The sequence below is a fragment of the Triturus cristatus genome, chromosome 11 (genome assembly GCF_964204655.1).
Source record: "Triturus cristatus chromosome 11, aTriCri1.1, whole genome shotgun sequence".
In the NCBI taxonomy this organism is placed as follows: Eukaryota; Metazoa; Chordata; class Amphibia; order Caudata; family Salamandridae; genus Triturus; species Triturus cristatus.
Genome location: NC_140594.1, coordinates 58,038,629 through 58,055,388, shown reverse-complemented (window position 1 = coordinate 58,055,388; position 16,760 = coordinate 58,038,629). Strand labels below are relative to the sequence as shown.

At 46.4% G+C, this 16,760-nt stretch overlaps 1 protein-coding gene across 2 annotated transcripts in view; it reads right to left on the bottom strand.

Annotated features, from left to right (window-relative positions):
• LOC146783226 (catechol O-methyltransferase-like) overlaps positions 1 to 16,760 on the bottom strand; it is a 265,986-nt gene that overhangs the window by 192,929 nt on the left and 56,297 nt on the right. Inside the window, exon 1 of one of the 2 annotated variants that reach the window (XM_085634278.1) lies at positions 1,333 to 1,415. The exons of the other annotated variant lie outside the window; for it this stretch is intronic. The gene's annotated coding sequence lies outside the window, so the exon portion shown is untranslated. Of the gene's footprint in view, positions 1 to 1,332; positions 1,416 to 16,760 lie in introns of those variants that run through there. 2 annotated transcript variants of the gene reach the window in all.

The following is a 16,760-nucleotide window of genomic DNA, read 5'->3' as shown; positions in this document are numbered from 1 at the left end:
GCTCCACAAAATGTAATTTCTGTTTATTCTTCCTATATGCAACGAGAAGGACTCTGTGTTTCGAACGACTAGGAGATGAAAGATTTAAAGGAGGGTGGGTAGGAGCGGGACTGTGAAGAGATGACTATGTATTATACGGAATAAAATGTCGCCCCCTGCTGCATGGTAAAAGGATAGTCCACATTCTCTTCTAATGAAAGTCTACTTTCAGTCTTGTTTGATGGTCACGAAACGGCGGCTGCCTGCAGTATTCTGAAAATGTACAGATGGGGTACTTTATCCCATATATTGTAGGTCTGTTTCTACTCTAACGATTATTTTGAATCTTCCTATTTTGGAATATGGATTTTTCCATTATGTTCCTCTGTAGCGCTACGCAGTATTTTACTGTGCGTTAATACATCGAAGATTTAGTTAAATAAAGGTAGCCATTTATTGACTAACCATGCACCCCGTGCCCACGGGAGAAGGGCTGGGCAGGAAAGCGTCGCGGTGTTAGATGCACAAAACTAATTGAGTAGCGATCGTTAAATGCTATAACAATTACAATTATTACATCATGCAAGTAATATTACCCTTCGAATAAAGAAAATGTCAGTTATTGAAACAAAAAAATGAGGTTCAGTTCAATGCAGTGGCGAAGAAAACGAATGAAAATATCGATACATCCTCTTTACTAGCGGGGAGAAGAGGACATGGTCCCTGAAAAACCACCACGCACCTCCACTCTTCAGCCCCCCCCCCACTTCCCGCACAGAGCCCCGATGGATCAGCAGGAGTGGTTTCACATACACGCTATTACTAAGCAAAGCCCGCTGTGTAGGAGACGTCAAAAGGTGTCCTTGTCAGCCGAAGACTGACACTTCTCAAAACAAGTGAACAATCACAGACGCATGTTGCCCCGTTGTCTGATCTCAGTGCGATGAAGTGGGTGTGCTTCGACGGAAGTGAAGCCTGAAGAGCGAACAATGCCTCAAATCTTTAAACACAGCCGAGTCATAAAAGGGAAAATGAAACATTAAGTATAGCGCGCAGCAGGTGTGTAAATTTACCAAGATACCAGGCGCCGCATTTCATCCAAACCCCTTAGCCAGCTGCGACACCAGGGCTCATGGTCCGGAGGTTTTACTTCCCGGGTCATCACGGGTTAATCATCAAGGAACATTACGTTTCATTGCTAATACACCACCTGCCGTAGAGCCGATTCATTTGGAACTTAGAATGTTCCTGCTGCCCTGGCGATGCTTCTATAACGACGCCATCTTATTTAGCAAATCAATCATTAAAAATCATGTTTCTTTCCTAATACACAAATACGTAGTGTAAATGTACCTTGCCTGCGTCGAGCTGAGGTCTGCCGGCTTCCGATCTTCGAATAAAGTGCAGTCCGTGGCATGGAGTCCAAAGTGCCTTCTGGACCAGTCACATTTCATCACGTCATGGGCAAGGCTGCTGGCACCGATGGGCATGTAGTCCCAAGGAACTGCTTCCTTTATCCGCGGACAGACGCGAACGGAGAGCAGCTGTCGGTGGGAATCATGTCAGATCTTCAGAAGGGCCGGCTACCTCTTGCCAAGGGCATCATTCGCGGTCTTCAATGGAGACAGCACATCGGAAGGTCATAGAAGGCCAGCATCCTCGCGCCAAGGGCATCCTTTGCAGTCTTCAATAGGCTAGAACATCGGATGGTCCTCATATGGCCCAGCGACCTCTTGTCAGGGGCATCTTCTGCAGTCTTCAATAGAGACAGCACATCGGAAGGTCAGAGAAGGCCAGCATCCTCACGCCAAGGGCATCCTCTGCAGTCTTCAAGAGGCTAGAACATCGGATGGTCCTCATATGGCCCAGCTACCTCTTGTCCGGGGCATCATTCGCAGTCTTTCATATAGACAGCACATCGGAAGGTCAGAGAAGGCCAGCATCCTCACGCCAAGGGCATCCTTTGCAGTCTTCAAGCAGCTAGAACATCGGATGGTCCTCATATGGTCCAGCGACCTCTTATCAAGGGAATCCTCTGCAGTCTTCAATAGAGACAGCACACCGGAAGGTCATACAAGTCCAGCATCCTCACGCCAAGGGCATCCTTCATGCTATTCAATGGGACTTACCCATCATCAAGTCCTCAGATGGGCCGGCTACCACGCACTAAGGGCATCCTTTGCTGTCTTCAATAGCGATGGCACATCAGAAGGTCCTCATATGGTCCAGATACCTCTTGTCAAGGGCATCCTCTGCAGTCTTCAATAGAGCCAGCACATTGGAAGGTCATAGAAGGCCAGCATCCTCGCGCCAGGGGCATCCTCTGCAGTCTTCAAGAGGCTAGAACATCGGATGGTCCTCATATGGTCCAGCTACCTCTTGTCAGGGGCATCCTTTGCAGTCTTCAATAGCGATAGCACATCAGAAGGTCATAGAAGGCCAGCATCCTCGCGCCAAGGGCATCCTTCATGCTATTCAATAGGACTTACCCATCATCAAGTCCTCAGATGGGCCGGCTACCACGCACTAAGGGCATCCTTTGCAGTCTTCAATAGCGATAGCACATCAGAAGGTCCTCATATGGTCCAGCTACCTCTTGTCAGGGGCATCCTTTGCAGTCTTCAATAGCGATAGCACATCGGAAGATCTTAGAAGGCCAGCATCCTCACACCAAGGGCATCCACAAAGTGCAACATCCAGCAGCCATGAGACTACGACCCTGTGCCCTGCAGGCTACATTGTCACTGCAGGAGCCGAGAGTGACACACCCGCTCCTGATGTCTCTCCCTGCTTGGCCGAGCGAGACGGCAGTGAGTAAGGAGCTGGGTTCTAAGCCCCGCCCACTGCACAAACACCACACATGCTACCAGCCTAACTCACAACAGCCGAGAAGCTCGCGTAGGGCCCAGCCAGACCCAGCATGTCACAAGCACTGGCACCACATCGAAAGAACCCCACAGAGTGAGGGGACAAACACAAGAAAAGAAGAGAAAAAAACCCACAGAGAATGAGGGTATAAACCTCAAAAACAAGGACAAGGAAAAAAAATAGAAGGGAGAAAGAAGGACACTTTAAATCAAAATATACCAAAGAGAAAAAAAAAACAGTGCAATTAAACCCCAAAAGGCAATCTACACCTGATCACACCTGAGAGGCCCCCAAGCTGCGCTCAACACCAGAGTTTGCAGATACTCTGCGAGGACCCAAAATCCAGCCCACATGGCAGACGAAGCCCGAGCTCCGCCTCAGCAACAAGCCCCAGTACAACAACATGCCCTCAGAGGGGTGCTACCAATGTTCAGCAAACTAGCCGATCCAGCAACCGCCTCCGCACCATGGAAGATATGGATCGAGCGACTAGAAAACTCTTTAATTGCCACAAGATAGACCGACGGGGCCGTCAAGAGGTCACTACTCCTCCATCATGCAGGGGAAGAAATATACAAGTTGTTCAAGAGCCTACCAAACACTGGCCCCGCCACAGACTACAACACAGCTGTGAGTGTGCTCAACGCCCATTTCAATCCCCAGCTTAACCAGGACTACGCCAAGCTCGACAGCACAAGGGAGAGTCCATCGATGCCATCTATGCCCGGTTACGTGATTTGGCCAGCACCTGCACAGCAGAAGACCATCTCAAGGAAATCTGAGCATAACTCATCCAAGGGTGCAGAGACAAAATACTGCGAGGCCTGATTCTACGCCAACCTGACATCAGCTTGGAGGACATTCTGATCCTAGAGCGAACAAACACGATCTGTCTGTGACCTGGGCCAATGAAATGGACCAAGCCTTTACACAAGCCTCAGAGAAGCCACCAAACATCAAACTGAAACATGCTGGCGCTGTCCGAATGAAGGGCAGGAGTGACGCCGCCAGAGGGCAGAGATTCTGACCACCGGACTGAAATGTGGATAATGTGGCATAGAAGAACACTCCGTCTGCGAATGGCCAGGACAGGTCCGCACCTTATCCAAAAGTGGGATTCGCAACCACTTCACATCAGTTTGCAGAAAAAAGACCCGGATCAAAGGAGCCAAAGACAACAAATTGCTAACAAAAGCGATGTGCCAACTATCCCTCATGAATATAGCGCACCAGGGAAGCAGAATCGCTCTCTCAAGGATTCATCCCCAGAAGAGGACGAAGAAGAAATATTCCTCATCTCGTTCACCAGAGAACTGAAACTTCATAGGCGGCCACAACCGACATGTGTCGTCCGAGTAGCAGGGTCAGAGGTGAAGGCCATTATCGATACTGGAGCCTCAGTCAATGTAATGGAGTTCAACAGTACAATCGCCTTCAGCCAAAACCCCAGCTTGTGCTGTCTCACACCAAGATATTTGCATATGAGATTAAGTACCCATTATTCTTTCAAGGGCGGATGTCAGTACCTGAACATTCTAATGACCAAGAAGTCATAACGACGTTTCACGTCATCGACCAGGAAGTAGACACGCTAATCAGCAGCTACATGGCAGAAGACCTTGGCCTGGTGTCCTTCTCCAAAAACATACAGTTGCACCAAGTCAACAAACTACTCAATCAATTCCGTGAGCTATTCGAAGGACTGGGCTTTCTCGAGTATCCACCCATGAGACTCCACATCGACCCCTCTGTCGCACCAGTAGCACTCAGACACCACTGCATCCCGTTCCATCTTCGACCATTAGTAAAGAGAGAACTCAAGAGGCTGGAACAACCAGGCGTAACAGAAAGTTTTCAGGGCCAACTTCCTGGGTCTCCCCAATGGTGATCACTGAGAAACCCAAACAACCGGAAACATTTGTCTATGTATTGACATGCGACTCCCAAACGGCGTATCAAGCAGGAGCGAAATATCACACCCACCATTAACGATATCATAGCGGACATCAACGGTTCCCATTGGTTCTCAAAGTTAGACCTCAACGCCGGATATCACCAACTAGTGCTAGCAGAATAAAGTTGGTACCATCACCACCTTCAGCACCCACCTGGGGTTACACCTATACAAGCGTCTGAATTTTGGAATCTCGTCGGCTGCCGAGATATTTCAAAACGTCATACGTGCAACCATGTTGAGGCTACCCGGCGTCCTGAACGTTAGTGATGACATATTGATCCATTACTCCACCGCTGCCGAGCACCATAAACAGCTAAAGGCCACTCTTAAATGCCTCAAAGAACAAGGAATTATACAAAGAGAAATGCTCTTTCTTCCAGCCTTCCATTGAGTTCTTAGGATACGTCTTCAACCAAAATGGAATCCAAGTGGACCCTGCAAGTCACTGACAAAGGAGCACCAGCACTCAACACACAGTCGGAAGTGAGAAACTTCCTAGGGATGGCCACGTATTGTGGGAGGTTCATCCCTGACCTTGTCACTCTTGCCGAACTCTTGAGAGCCCTCACAAAGACAGACACAAGGTGGACCTGGAGCCGTCGCGAGGAAGAGATATTTCAGAGAATCAAAGATGCCCTCCTCAACAACACTACGCTTGTGTTTTTTGACCCGGACAAGCACACTGAACTGTTGGTTGACACCAGCCTGCGGGCTAAGGGCGGTACTTGCTCAAGAACAAGGGCGGTGGAAGGCACTAGCCATCGCGAGCAAAGCGCTGATACCAACCGCTTCACACTACACACAAATTGAGCGAGAGGCCCTGGCGATCAAGTGGGCATGGAGACATTTCCACCTGTACCTGTGCGGCCAACCCTTCAAGGTTGTAACTGATCACCAGCCTCTGGTCCTGCTGTTTCAAGGGTCAGCTCTACACCCGCCCCTGAAGATTGAGAGGTGGTCCCTCCAGTTACATTACCAGATGGAAGTAGTTTAACGACCAGGATCAAAAAAACCTGCGGACTTCCTATTGTGCCACCCTACACCCTCAGAATGCCACGACGGTGCGGATGGAGTAGAAGATTACATCAATATGATCTTGAGCACTGCCTGCCCCAAGCCTTAAGTCTGGAAGACATTTAGATAGCAGCCGAAGTGGACCCTGTCATGGTCCGAGTACGCAATGGGGTACAGAGTGGCACGTGGAAAGACTTCCTCCGGATGCCAACAATTGGACGCTCGAAGACAAGGAGAGTCTGACAAAGATGTGGAGACTACAAAATGAATTCAGTACCACCCAGAATGGAATCCTACTACGGGGGTCTTGCATTGTGTCCCGGAAAGCCCTGAGACACCGCTAGCTAGCACACAGAGGACATCAAGGGACCACGAAAATGAAGTCAAGAATGTGGGAAAAGGTATGGTTCCCTGGGCTAGAAGAAATGGCTGAAAACCTTGTGCATGAATGTGCGGCATGCCAAGTGACAGGTGCACCAGAAAGGGCAGCACCAGTGGTTATGGAGGAACCATGCACCGACCCATGGTCCAAACTAAGCTTGGACTTGGGAAGTTTCCCCAACAGAAAGACTACCCTCATCCTGGTAGATGCCTACTCTAAATATCCCGTGGTAGAAGTAATCGACTCCCCAGCATTCATCCATGTGGCTCCCGTTCTTGAGAAGGTGTTTGCAATTTTTGGCCTCTCAATGGAGGTCAAAAGTGACAATGGACCACCATTCCAGGGTGCAGAATTTGCTGATTTTCTCGGACAGCGGGGAATACGGCACCGCCACATCACCCCCCAAAGGCCACAAATGAATGGCAAAGTCGAAAGGTTCATGCGCACTCTGAATAAAACACTTTGCGTTGCCACTGCTGACCCAGAACACCATCTACAATTATTCCTTAGAGAATATCGGAGGACTCCCCACTGCACAACTCAACAAAGTCTGTGGGCCCTGATGTTCGAGGGACCACAGCGAGACTTCATCCACACATGCCCAGGATGGGCACAAGATACTCAACAGACCCAAGCACGCCACGAGCAGTGCAACACTCAAGCCAGTTGACATCGGCTATCAATGTCAGGATCGCTTCTGCCAAGTTATTCAGTTGTTATCAAAGATTGCTGACCTGGATGGAAATTTAGAACACCATATTAGCCCGGGATCTGGACTGTCATCAAAAGTGATGGAACCCAGATGACAGCCAGGAAAGGACAAGAGACAGTAGCAAGAAACATATCATGGTTCAAGAAAGTGACAACACAGACCCCTGTTCCTGACTCATACAACAATGAAGACAACGCCGGCTGGCCGGATTGCGAAGAAGGCAGCACAGGTGGGAGCGAAATAGGGAGTCAAGACCCAGTGAGCCCTGAGGAAGACCCGCAAAACAATATTCCTGCTGAGCCTCCCTCCTGTGATTCACCCGCTCGTAGTCAGTCCCATCGATACAACCTCCGGCCTAATCTAGAACCTAGCCAATGACTCAGAAACTTTGTGTGTCGAGTGAAATTAACTTTCTTCTTCAAAACCAAGTTGGGAAGAGATGTAGCAGGTCAGCAGTCCTGCTCTCAGGACTAACACCGGATGTAGAAACAAATTCTTCTGGCCAGGCGTGACCAGAGGGGAGCCAATGAATGGGTGTGGACCGCTGGGGGACCATCCCCAATACCGCATCCATCTGTGTGTGTGTGTCAGTTATTTTATCAGGCAGCAAAGCGCACACACGCATGCAGATAAGGCCTCATGCCGTTCCGGGGCTGCACCTCCACACTTAGATGGACAGCTCTCTTGCATTAAAGGCATCCTTTGCAGTCTTCAATACGGTAGAACATCATTAGGTTCTCAGATAGTCCAGCTACCTCGCGCCACGAGCATCCTTCATGGTCTTCAATGGAGATAGCACATCGCAAGGTCTTGAGAGGACCAGCATCCGCACACCAATGGCATCCTTCATTGGTTTCAATGGAGATAGCACATTGGAAGGTCTTGGAAGGCCAGCATTCTCACATCAAGGGCATCCTTGATGGTCTTCAATGTGAGTTACTCATCAGCAAGTCCTCAGATGGACCACCTATCTCACACCAAGGGCATCCTTCATGGTCTTCAATGGGAGTTACCCATCATCAAGTCCTCAGATGGACCACCTACCTTGCGCTAAGGGCATCCTTCATGGTCTTCAGTGGAGATAGCACATCGGAAGGTCCTCAGAGGGCCAGCATCCTTACCAAGGGCATCCTTCATGGTCTTCAATAGGAGTTACCCATCGTCAAGACCTCAGATGGACTGATTGCCTCGCACCAAGGGCATCCATCATGGTCTTCAGTGGAGATAGCACATTAGAAGGTCCTCAAACAATCAGCATCCTCACACCAAGGGCATCCTTCATGGTCTTCAATGGGGGTTACCCATCATCAACTCCTCAGATGAGATGGCTATCTTGCACTAAAGGCATCCTTTGCAGTCTTCAATAGGGTAGCACATAATAAGGTCCTCAGATGGGCCAGATGCTTCAACCATGGCATCCTTAACGGTCTTTAATAGGTTAACACATCATAAGATTCTCAGAAGAGCCAGCAACTTTTTGCCAAGGGCAATACGAAGTCTTGAAGCAGGGGGGTTCCCCATTAAGGCTGCAGGGCAAGCTTGCGCCTACTGAAGGCGTTGGGTGGGGAACCACTGTGAAGGTCTATTCAATACTTTCAGACCTCGAGACACTTGGTTTGGTGAGATGCAGAATTCACCTGGAGTGATAGCTCTGGGTGAAATACCACCACTCAGTGATGACAAGACTAACCCTTCCTTGATGCCAGCAAAACAGCAAAAATGTTTTATTTAAATGTTGGTGCTCTGTGCTCATGGCATTAGCAGTCGGTAACTAAATGTAAAGGTTATTAATTGATGTTAATTGCCTGACCCACACTTCTTGCCCAAAGTAGAAGTTGGAGGTGCATGATGAGCGGAAGGGCAAATAAAGCCTGTAATGGCTGTATTGATTGTAATGTGGTCAGTAGGGGGGGGGGGGTAACATCACCAAGCCCCCAAACACTTCCCTGTGCAGCTGTCTACAGAGCCCCTGCTAAAGTAGATGGAGATGTAAGAAAAGGGAATAACATTTCTATGAGCATGTTCCGCAAGTTCCTTCAGTGGCTACTAATTTACAACTTAGAAAAATAGCTCATCACAAAGGGTCTAAGTGTCTAGGACTTACTCCTGGAATTTAAGGAGCAAATCCCATCTACTCACAGAGAAATATTTAGAAATTAGGTGCAGTTTATCTATTGAGTTGCATCTTAAATAAAATAGTCAACCACAAAGTGGTTACGGGTTTACATCATAAATAAAATATCTAACCACGCATTAGTTACTAATTTAAAGAATACATGAAAAAAATAAGCATGCAATACTTACTCATTACAGCACAAATACAAAAAAATAACCACAATATAGTTTCTGGTTTGCAGTAAAAATGAAATAGCTAATTTGAAAAGAAATATTGATTTACAGTTTAAACAAAATAGGTAATCCCATCACGCTTACTGAATGACAGCTTAGATAAAATAGCTAATTACAGAATATTTGCTGATGATTTAGTAAATTATAGTAGCAGATTGACAGGTTTCAGTTTAAACAAAATAGCTAACCTCAAACTAGCAACTGTTTTGCAGCTTAGACAAAGGCAGCCACACAGAATATGTCACACTTAAAATTGCTAAAAAATACAAATATATTTGCGCCATGAAGGACTTCCAGTACCCTCCTCGTCCACATATAATATTCTCTCAAAAATACACCAAAAAATGTAGCTCTACTAGTGTGTATTAATAACAGAAGCTACTTCTAAATTCCTAATAGACCCTACCCTGAGAAACCCGCCCTGCTCATTAATACATGAATCCTTTTATTTAAATAACATAACATAACATGTGTATTTGTAAAGCGCACGATTACCCGAAGGTGTCCTGGCGCTGAATAACAGATGTTTATTGAAATTAAAGTTTTTCTACAGGGGTGTCTCATCAAAGGTAGCGGAGTGTTTGACGAACCGTCCAATGAGCAATGTCTCAAAAAAACTTTCTACCCCATAGACCACTTTGACCAGATCCCCTCAGATATACGTTTATTTCGATTTTGTGATAATAACCATAAAAGCAATACATTACACAAACTAAACATAAAAGATATTAAAACATAAAGTGGGCACAAATACACTTGTACTAGGTAAAAGTAAGCACAATAATTTCAATGCATTAAAATAAAACGTTAAAAATGACATTTCTTGCCCCCATCCGATAGCCATTTCCGTATCTAAGCAAAGTAGCTGGTTTGTGCCCTTGGCCAGTGAAATCAAGACCTGCACACAGAAGGACACGAGAACAATAACAGCTCGGCCGCAGTTCCATGAGCAGAGCATTTAAAGAGATTATGAATAGGGTGCTGGAGAGGAAACATATTTACAAAACATATATATTACACAAGCTCCTCCTTGTTGAGACTGAGCAACAAAGTCCTCACAAGCCCAACCCTTTGGAAAGGACAACATAGGTTTGGTGAGGCCAAGCCGAAGGTCTGGCCAGTAAAAGCTTTACGTATGGTTTATTTACTCAAGATGACTAATGTTCCGCGCCGGGTAACCACATCGGTACAGAATAGGCAATTATTTTGCTCTTTCTCAGCTTCCTGGCATCTACATTTGTTGCAGTTCGGGCTGGACTGTTCCCATGTGGAGAAGTGAGCTAAAGAACGAGGATGGATTCAACCCAGATCTGTGACTGGAGGGGAGTGTCTGAAAAGTTTCAGCGCTCCGTCCATCATTTCCCTGTGTTTGCTTTGTCCGCCCTAAGTTAGCAGGGTATGCCCGGACGTGGGTCCCTTGCTCACTTTGCCACTGGATTCAAGCTAGTCTGGCTGATGAGGGATGTTACCACGAAACCGGTCCCAGGATACTTGTTTCCTGTTCAGGAAAGACGTGGCTTGGCAGTTTGAGCTGGACTGTTCCCATGAGGCTCCATTTGGGAGAAGCGTGCGGAGTGAGTTGACTCCTGTTCGTAAGGACCAATGAAAGGTATTGGCAGGTATTGAACTGCTTAATGTAAGAAGACCCAACTGATGTTGGTCATTCAGGATACCTACAGAATATGAGTATGGTTTTTGTTATTATTTTTAAGCAGAGCGACAAGACAATGGTCCTGGTGAATGCCATGAATTTATATCAACTGGCAGAAACATGTTGACCTGACCTAGTCAGATAAGAAATATTTGTATTCTTATCGTCACACTACTTATTTTAGATCCATCCATAAGGGAGAGCTAATAAATATTTTTTCTCCATATAGAGATGGTTTTAACTCACATTTGATATTATTTTGCACTCTGCCCCTCATTCACATACTCACTTTGGAGTGTAGAACACCTCATCTCCTCTCCTGAGGGAGAGTTGTAGCCCACACAGAGTACCTTGTGGACACTGTGTGTAAGAGGGGACCCAATGATGAAGCATGTCACCATCACGGTGAGTGAGGGTTCTCGTCTTTAAACTTAAAACTTTTTATAGGTATAATTTCTGTACACATCGAAATTCTTCTTCAATATTTTTCCATTGTGGTACTTTTTGTGAGATTTGATATAGGAGTAGTACTGTGTGTGGTTTATAATTCTCCATTTTGAACTTTTTGTGAGATTATATTACTGTTCCAATGAGGAACAGGCTCCAGACTGATTTGCATATAGCTAGGTCTGAAGTGAGGTGGCGAAGTGAGCTAAAGAACGATGATAGATTCAACCCAGATCTGTGACTGGGGGGTAGTGTCTGAAAAGTTTCAGCGCTCCGTCCATCATCTCCTTGTGTTTGCTTTGTTTGCCCTAAGTCGGCAGTGTATGCCCAGACGTGGGTCCCTTGCTCACTTTGCCACTGGATTCAAGCTAGTCTGGCTGATGAGGGATGTTACCACGAAACCGGTCCCAGGATACTTGTTATAGGATACTAGCGGAGGGATAGGAGGGGAAGAAAGGTTTGCATTCATATAGCACCTGTTACCCCTGATGGGTGTTAAAGTGCCTTTCTGGTGAGTAGCACACTACTCCGGAACCCATAAAGGATTAGTGTTGAGAATTAGTATAGTGAAATATTAAGTCATTTGAGTGGTTGATCTGTTATTCAGTTATTTGGATAGAGAATAGTAGGTGGCGGGATGGAAGAGGGAAAGAGGTTGGTATTTATATAGCGCTTGCTATCCCTGATGGGGTTTTGAAGGGCTTTTTGACTAGTAGCATGCTACTCCGGAGCCCATAAGGATTAGTGTTGAATTAGTATGGTGAAACATGAAAGTAATTTAAGTGGTGGATATGTTAGTCAGTTTTTTGGATTGAGAAGAGTTGGGGAGGGGTAGAAAAGGAAAAAAGGTTTGCATTTCTATAGCGCTTGTAACCCTGATGGTTGTTGAAACGCTTTATTGGCGAGTAGCACGCTACTCTGGAACCCATAAAGGATTAGTGGTGAATTAGTATAGTGGATTATGGAATTTGAGAAGTGAACATGTTAGTCTGGTATTTTGATTGTAAAGGATAGTAGTGGGATAGCAGAGTGAAGGATTTTTTTTTTTTTTTTTCTGTGACTTGGGGTGAGTGTCTGAAAAGTTTCAGCGCTCCGTCCATTATCTCCTTGTGTTTGCTTCATCTACATTTGTTTGACTGCACTGTTTAAAGGGAGTCGTAGAGCCATTTGTTGTCCTCCTTGCAGCCTGAAGTCGGAATGGTAGACCTCCCCGGCCAACCCAAAACCCAAACAAATGCTGGCTAAGCCTTTATCATAGGATTCTCTGGTCATTATCATGATGTAGTTAGTTTAGCAAAGGCTTTCATCAAATCTGCCCTTCTCCTTCCTCCTTAAAAGATCGCTCTGAACTTTGCACCGGTGGTCCCGGGAGTAGACCACTGCAACGGTACTCCTGTAGGGCTTCCAGGTAAACTGGTAGCCTAACGTAGAGAGTCCAGAATGGCATCGAATGGGACTTAGTAGAGGTCCAAGTGCAAAAGGAAATGGAAAACCCTGAACATGGACAAGAGGTGGAAGGGACAGATGATTAATACTTTTTAGATGTGACTTTGATGCCGATTGGCTGTATTTGATGTGATAGTACAAATTGTGCTGCCTAAGTGCTCATCTCTCTCCTTATTTAGGAGGGAGGGGGGACGGGACAAGTTACTGAACTGTAATGTTATCTAATTTTTAAAATCGATATATATATTTTTTGAAGGTAGAGAGTCCAGAACCACACAACGTGCCTCACCCTCAGTCTGATGTTGGGATGCTTGTTTCCAGTACGGGGAGGACCTGGCCTGGTAGTTCGGGATGGACTGTTCCCATTGGGCTCAGGGTCAAGACTGGTTTGCATGCAGCTGTGTCCTCACTGGAATAGCATGGGGAGCAAAACAAATGATGGACTTAGGCCCATATCTCTGTACTCAAGTGAATGTATGACATTGTGAAGCATTCTGTCCATCAATTGTTCTTTTTGCATCACCCCCAGTCTAAAGCTCATGGACAACATTGCCCTGCTTAGAGGATCTTTAGGTCACACTGTGAAGTGAGTTCAAGACCCTGTGCTCAAGATCCCGCATGACCTAGCTTCATCCCATTTCAACACATTCGTGTAATCCTTCTTATTGGTGGAATGCTGAATGTTGGCCACCCAAAACCACCTTGGCAAACGCCTTGCAAGGTACAAAGGCTGTGGCGGCAGATCATTCCAAACTCAAAGCTCCTCCCTCTGGAACCCGCTTCCTTTACCCGCGTGCATGGAAGATAACAGACCACATTCAGGAAATCCTTCAAGACTCATCTCCTCTGAAAGCCTTCTGGCAGCTTTCTGCTTATGCCACCTTGTTCAAGACTACCCCCCGCCTGACAACTTTGTTCCTGCCCTTGAAAGTGCTTGGAAGCACTCTCTGGGATGCCACAGCTCTAAAATTGATTTGTTTAGTGCATTTGTAATGCGTATGAATGCCCGAGGGCGTCTTGGCGCTGGAGTCCGTAGGTTAGAGCAGTGCTGGCGGGGTATACAGGATGGATCAGATGTTAAAGAGCCAGGTTTTTTAGCGCCTTTCTAAAAAACAGAAGCGATGTGCTGCTCTTTATGGAGATTGGAAGTAGGTTCTAGGTCTCAACTATCCCTAACAGGAAGCTTCTTCCACCCCAGTGAACCTTCTTGAATTTAGGTGTTTGCAGAAGTTTCGGAAGAGCGGATCTTAGAGTTCTGGCCAGCACATACCATTTCAGGTTAGTCCTCAATAATTGAGGCCCTATGCCGTGTAGAGCTTTAAAGACCAAGCATTGTGATTTAAACTTAATCCTTTTCTCCACCGGAAGCCAGTGGAGAGCTCTTAATCGGTGAGAGACTGGCTCGAACCTAGGGATATCCAGTACTATTCTGGCTGCCGCGTGCTGTAAACCCTGCAGACTTAATAGATACTGGGATTGGATCCCCATGTTTAGGGCATTACTGTAATCCAATCTGGAGAGGGCCAATGCTGTAACCAGTGTTTTTAGTGCATCGGGGGGATTAATAGACGGATTTTCCTGATCATTTTTAAAATAAACCAAATGGTAGAGGAGAGCCTGATCTGACTATTGAATGTCAGTTTATCGTCAAAGATGAAGCCTAGGTTTTTGACATTGGGCACTGGAATTGGACAGTCGCCCAGGCTGGACGGCCACCGTCTGGGTGACCAGAAAGATGAATCAGATCCCAGCAGCAGGACTTCAGTCTTACCGCCGTTCGATTTCAGGCAGGTGGACTGCATTCATTTGCTGACCTGCATCATACAGCAGCTGAAATGGTCAGCTGTCTCCTCCACATTGCTTGAGACTGACACCACCAGCTGGGTGTCGGCTGAATACGAGACAACAGAAACCCCAAACTGCCTAATGATCTAGGCCAGAGGAGCCACCTATACATTAAACAGTGTGGGCTCAGAGATGAGCCCTGAGGCACCCCACATGTTAGTTTGAAAGACTTGGATGAGAAGGCTCCCAGTTCAACGGAGAAGGTTCTATCAGCTAAGTAGGATGACAATAGTGTGAGGGCGGTGTCTCGGATCCCCAGCTCTGCTTGCCTATACAGATAAAATGAATGAATACATTTTACAGATAAGCCAGTAAAACATTAAGAAGAGCAGACATATGTGATTGCCTAGGAGATGATATAAGAGATTTACCTTTGCTGGGTCAGCAGAACTTCTCGGAACAAGTTCCTCTCCTTAACCTTCAGGAAGCTGACAAAAAGCGCAAATAGTCTGATATTTTCCAGTAGAGAAATCAGAAAAGTGGTTGACTTGAGTTTCATTTAAGAGGTTTTTGAGTTGGATTTACTTCCAGCGAAGTGTGGTATTGTTCGTGGTGGTGTGGCGGGTAAAGAGGATGGACCCTGTAGTAAAGTAGGATCTGCTTTTATGGTTACCTCTACTTTTTGCTTGCAGTCCATTACCAGTCTTCCAGACCTGGACAGCAAGCTCTGTGAACTTACTTCACTGAGACCCTCCAGACCCCTGGTCATGCCTCTTGTGCCACTGTTTTTTGCCATGAAGGGATCATGTAATAATCCCATAGTCTTCAGCATACATTAATAATAATTATAAAAGATTTTTTCTTCCCCACGCCCCCTTGTTTTAGCTATACTTCGGTCTGTATCTGGGACCTTTCTATACCGCATATACGTTGCACAAGATGATCCCGACTATCAGCCTCATGCATCAAGCCAAAATCCAGTCGGTAAAATACCGAATCGCTAATAACTCCCGTTAGCGAGTAAAAAAAAACGAATCCCAATGCATCAACCAAATGCAAAAATCGGAATTTAAGGAATCAGTAAATAGCGATTCCTTAAATTGCGATTGCATTTAAGGAATCCCAAATTGAGATTCCTTAAATGCAATGCATTAAAGTTAAAAAATTAGCAATTTCGCTAATAGGGGGAGCAAATTACCATGAAGTTGAACTTCATGGTAATTTGCAATAACTTTGAAAAATGCACTTTTGTGCATTTTTCAAAGTTTCATGCTGCGCACACACATGCCCTTAGAGCATGTGTGTGCAACATTTGTGCACAGAACAATTTCAGGGGTGCAATAGGGTGTCATTTGGACACCCTTGCACCCTTGAAATTGCATGAGCAATTTGCGAGTACCTACTGGTACTCGCAATTTGCTCATGCAATCTCCAAGTCATTCCTATGGGCCTGGAGGCCCATAGGAATGAATGGGACGGCTTTCCTTAATTGCTACTCGCTATTTGCGACTAGCAATTAAGGAATTTTAAGGAATCGCTATTTTTATAGCGATTCCTACATGCATAGGCTTTTGCAATTCCTTAATTGCGATTCCTTAAAACTCGCTATTAAGGAATCGCAAAAGTCTTTGTTGATGCATGAGGCTGTATATGACTTGACTTTAGAACTGGGCCACCATGTGCGGAATTGGCAGTTTAATCGAGTCATTTGTGAAATTTATACTTGGGATTTGTCAAACGTGTAGTGTCGCGGTCTAGTTGACGCGCACTACGTCAGGGTAGGAATGCGAGTAGCGGCCATATTGGATGCTACTGCGCATGCGCGAGTTAGCACGGCACGAGTGAAGCGTTCGGAGCGTGTTGCCCGGCGCTCTCTCGGATATAGTAGCTTGCGAGTGAATAAAGGCTTATTTATCCCTCTACCTAGTCTCCTGCACGTCCTTGGGGGGTAACTGCAATTACCTAGGGCACCTAGCAACATTACAGTGGCGACGAGGCTCGGACGGTGAGGACCCTGTGTGACCCAGGAGGAAGGTGCCCCCCAACTTGCTCATTGGAGGAAGACCCACGAAGAGGGACGTCGCCCCACGCGGTAGGAAGACCGAGGGGGTCGAGGACAGACGCCAACGCACCGGGAGAGCGCGGCAGTGGCAGACGGACGCCAGAGGGT